Source organism: Stylophora pistillata, chromosome 2 (assembly GCF_964205215.1).
Source record: "Stylophora pistillata chromosome 2, jaStyPist1.2, whole genome shotgun sequence".
Taxonomy (NCBI): Eukaryota; Metazoa; Cnidaria; class Anthozoa; order Scleractinia; family Pocilloporidae; genus Stylophora; species Stylophora pistillata.
The window spans coordinates 25158403-25163537 of record NC_142520.1 but is presented as its reverse complement, the minus strand read 5'-3'; the positions used below and the strand labels follow the sequence as shown (position 1 = coordinate 25163537).

General features: G+C 38.4%; 1 pseudogene; it reads right to left on the bottom strand.

The window, feature by feature from the left end:
* Window positions 1-649: 649 nt before the first annotated feature.
* Window positions 650-2507, bottom strand: LOC148738016 (melatonin receptor type 1B-like; annotated as a pseudogene).
* Between the last annotated feature and the right edge of the window lie 2628 nt (window positions 2508-5135).

Genomic DNA, 5135 nt, shown 5'->3' with positions numbered 1-5135 from the left:
TTTTTAGGGCCCAAATCCCACATGCATTGCTCGGAGCTTACTTAAGCATAGGACATTCTGAGTTTGAGTAGCCAATCAGAGCATGTCTTCAAGCCGTTTCACGGTTTTAGTACATACTAAATTTGAGTGTTACGTTCTTGCACACAAACAGACCCATTCTCACTATGATATCCATGCATTTCTACACGTCAATAACTTGACCTCTTCAATGGAGAGCATATATTTAACAAACTGAGTGGAGTATTTGACTGGCAGTTTGCTGTATGAATAGTTCAGCCCCATTCCTATTTGCTAATTATAGCAGCACCCTGTGCACAGGCTGGTGTTAACTGATTTCACAAGCAAGAGTCACAATTCAACTGATCAATCAGTTTATTGTGAACAGAGCCAGGAAATTATATTGCTACGTTTGGACAAAACTTCTGAGATGGAATCTTACGACTGCCACAATAAGACTCTCGAGTAGCAAGTGAAAATGGCTTAGGTGCAGATTAATAGAATTCTCGTAAATATAAACCAAAGTATATCCAATGGACTTGAAGGCCTGCTCATTTACACGAGGTCCAACCTAAGCCACGGTTTTATGCAATCAGTAAGCCTCAGGCTTACTCAATAATGTAATATGTAAAAAAAGATCAGTACGAAAAACTGTTGTTTATCTCACTTTATTTTATTATGTCTTCTTTTTACGGAAAAAGATCAATAAAAACTGAATTTTTGGGTTGATGTAATAAGATAAATGTCCTTCAGTCAACTGTTAGCTTTCCGCTCTCTTAACATTGTTTACAAAAATCAATGTTCGGACTAAAGGTCCAACTAAATTGAGGACTCTTTGCAACGACGCGGTTCTGTTATAGGGATAAGGGATAACTGCCCCCGAAAGATTAGGCATAGGAGATGACTGAATCTCCCCTAACAAGGCCTCACTTTTAGGCCATTTCTTCGACAATCGCTGGAAGACTCTGCTTCGTACGTTTCTGAGCAACGACAGATTTTAATACAAAACGTTTCGCTTAAAATCGCCGTGTATTCTCGTCTGAAACGCTTATTTGAGGCTCCGTAAATGAACGGGTTGATTGTGCTGCTCAAATAGACCAAGAAACCGTATGTAAGGTAAGCTTGTCTGGGCAAAGTGGGTTCACCTTGAGCTGCATCAGTGTAGTCGATGATACACACTGGAAGCCAACAACAAGCAAAACCAACCATAACAGCAGCTAAAGTCTTAGTCACTTTGGCTTCTTCGACGTTAGCTCTTAGAACGTGGGGGTTAATTTCCACGGAGAAAACTCGATTGAATCGTGACACGGTGTAGAATACTTTTACATAGCAGATTGTTATTAATGTCAAAGGTGTCGCGATGTAGATACATTCGATGAAGATGGTGTATGCTATGTTGGTGTCGAATGTGTACAGGCACATTGCCTTCCCCGGTTGGAATTCGAAGCCACCATGACCGAAGAAAAAGGGAGGAACGGAGCCAATGAAAGCGGTACACCAGAAAACACCGATGTAGAGCAGAATTCTTTGCCTTTTGAATAACACGATGTACCTCTCAGGTTTGACAATGCAGAAATATCGACTTACTGCAATTAGTCCCATGATGTGCAACGATGCTAGTCCAAATGTAAACACTCCGAATCCATGGAATCGGCAGAAGTTGTCGCCAAAGATCCACTGGCCACGATTTAAAGTAACAACAGAAAATGGCATACAGCAGGTGGACATCAGAATATCACTCACAGCCAACGCAACAACAAACATGTTGGAAAGTGTGCGGAGTCTTTGGTTTCGGTACACAGATAACAGACGGACAAATTTCCAAGGAATGCTGCAACATTTATGATGCTTAACATGACTGTTTCAATCCACAGCAGATGGTTGCCTCTTTTGGCAAGATCGTGGGAAAGAGATTTGAGTAAATCAATGATACTAGTTAAGGACATAAAATGAGCACCGTTTGACAGCAATCAAGACAAATGAATTTGTCTGCTGCAAGTAATTTAAAAGCGGCGTTTAGTAAAATTTTCAGTGTGGAATCATTAGAGTCACACTTTGGTGTGCCTGGAATCCCTCTAGTCGTCTAAATTGAAATTGACTTCAAATAGAGCTCTGAACGCATTCGCATTGATAAAAAAAAAACACCCAGATACTCACTTTCAGTGGTTCTTTATCCACTTATAATGCACGAGAAAATATTATCAGCAAATACACCTGCCTGGCACCTTTACGAAGTTAATTGCTCCTATTGTGCATTTGAAGATTGTAAGAGCAAAAGGAAGGGATTTTGGAGTGAACATGTCAGCGAAAAGGAAAAAACTCTCAAATAGTTTTCTGTACTCATTTGCGGTATTGTCTTTCTGTCGGCCAACCCATTATGGAAAGATAATAATAACTGACAGTGTTTATTACCCACAGCTAGCGACAAATAATTATTTCCGTCTTTTTATAAGTAAATCGATCCTAAAGCGCAATTATTTACCAAATAAATATATCCCTCAATCTCACAGGCAAATTTTTCTCCCTCAAATGTTGTTCAATAAAACTTCTATTTTCGGTTACAACTTAATTAGAGGAACCCTGAGAGTTTTGCACTGGTTTCAGGGAGGTATGCTTCCCAGACATTTGGTAACAAAGTCTCGAAGTAGCTATACAAATAAGCTGAACCTTTGGGTAATATGCTATTGTTTACACATGCACCATCCATTTAGGTTTCATTGTTTTTACTTTTAGTTTCTGATAGTATTTTACCCAATCAACACCTACATTTCCACTGGGCTTTGCATATAAAAGCCGTTTACATTAGAACTTGGCAAACAAACAAAACTTGATGATGTTTGATTTAACCATGGAGTTTGAAAAATCCCGGTGCGAAGTGAGAATGTATTCTATACTCTAGTGACCGGATAAGCCAAGTTGCAATAAAGTTGGTAAAATTTAAATTCACTATTAGTCATTGATACTTTGCTTAAAAAAAAGAATTAAATGTTTTTGCAATAATCTTAAAAAGAAAATTGAATTTGGAAGAAAGTTAATTTCACCTGCCTGACGTCTGCTTAGTGATTGTGGAAGCGCCCGTAGTTATCCCTTTGAATACGAAATAGACCATATTTATTCAGTTGTAATTTGGCGATGCAAACTTAACCTCACTTCGTTGGTCCTTATATGGATCTTCCGTTAAGCAATAGCGAAAATCAGACCTGAAAAAAATCAGGCCTGTACGGGATTCGAACCACTGACCTCTGCGATACTAGTGCAGCGCTCTACCAATTGAGATAACAAGCCTACTGGGAGCAGGCCGTTAAGTTGATTCGTAATAAACCCGTGATGATAAATCAGTTACAATGAATATATGAATATATGGACTCCTTTTTGTGGTAGAGAAAAACTTCACTCTTGTTGCAAAGTAATCTACTTTTTAGAAGGTCTTACTTTTCATTCTAACTCTACAAACCATATCAAAAGTGGAAAAAAGATATCACAATTAGGAACTAAAGAAAAGCTAATTTTTTCGAGCTTTTCAACTTTATAAAGAGGGAAAGTTTCTAAGGAAACTGTGGTGCTTCGTCAGTGGGGGTAACAAGGTAATTTAATCATATCAACTAAGTTGAAATTGTAAATTGGCCATCGTAAAGAGTTAAAAAGCTGGCGTTTCGAGCGTTAGCCTTTCGTCAGAGCATATGGAGTAATTGTGGGTTGTGTGTGGGTTTATATGCAGAAAGTGGAGCTACGCTATCGATGGGAATATGGTGACGAGAAAAGCACGAATAAATAAGTAGAATGAATAGCGTTCGTTAACACCTGTGGGGTTAAGAGTGCCGATTTGAAAAATAAACTTTTGTTCAAGGGTTTTACGACTTTCCGAGCTGCCCAAATGTAAAGAAAGGCCGCAGATTGCCATATGCTGCTATGAATGGTTAGTTAGATTAAAGCGTCTAGAGACTAGCTTTGATGCGTCCTTGTCATTCCTTTCTACGTCGCGAAGGTGTTCTCGGAAGCACCTTCCGAAGGTGTAAAGTAGACAGAGCTAAAAAAAGGAAATAACAACAAGTTTAAAGTGACTTATGCGTTTATGTAAACTGATTGAGAAATAGCTTTTGCATTTTTCTTACACTGATTTAAGACTATTGGCATCAATCCATGAGGACATTACCCAAATGGCAGGGGTACCGGAAGTGTTTAATAACTCTCAAGATCCAATGAGCCACTGGATGTAAATTCATACTGCTCGTACTTAACAGTCGCTGTACAGACTCTTATTAAATTACATGACGTTGTTCACAACAGTTAACTCTTCCAGATGGCGTAATTTCGTATTGTAGTTTGAGCTGGTTCTTACCAGATCCTCCTCAAATAAACATGTATGTCTACAAGCTTTACAATGTTTGACAGCAATCAAGACAAATGAATTTGTCTGCTGCATATAATTTTCGATGCGGCATTTAACAAAATTTTCCTTGTGGTGTGCCGGAAGTCGCTTTAGTCATCTAAATTGAAATTGACTTCAAATGTAGATGTGTATGCATTCGCATTGATTAAAAACCACCCAGGTATTACTCACTTTCAGTGGTTTTTTATCCGCTGATAATGCACGAGAAAATATTATAGGAAAATTCATTACCTGACGAGGGAATTCCGCGTTAAATTGCACGCGAAAACCGATTTCTGGCCGTGTTCCAAGAATTTTCACGCTTTCGAGTTGTCGCGAGCGAAAGAGGTTTTTTATGCCTCTCCAAGAATATATAGTTCAGTTCAAAACAAATGAAGAACCTCAGGCTCACTTTGAGAAACGCTTTTTTTGTTTTGGCTTTTTAAAAGGTGACAATGGTTTTGAAAACATTTTAAATTGACTCAGAAACCAAACTTTGTAACGATTTGACGATAGTTGTTATGCTTGCATAGATGCGAAAGAATATCACTTAGCCTCGTTTTCAACTCGCAATTCTATGCTAAATATCTCGCTTCGTTAACTAATCAGAATGCGAGATTGTATTCAATGATGCGATTCTATCAGCAAAAATGCACCTGCCTGACACCTTTATAAAATTAAGTGTCTCTACTGCAAATTTGAAGATTTTAAAAGCAAAAGGAGAGGATTTTGGAGTGAACATGTCAGCGAGAAGGAAATACAACTGTCA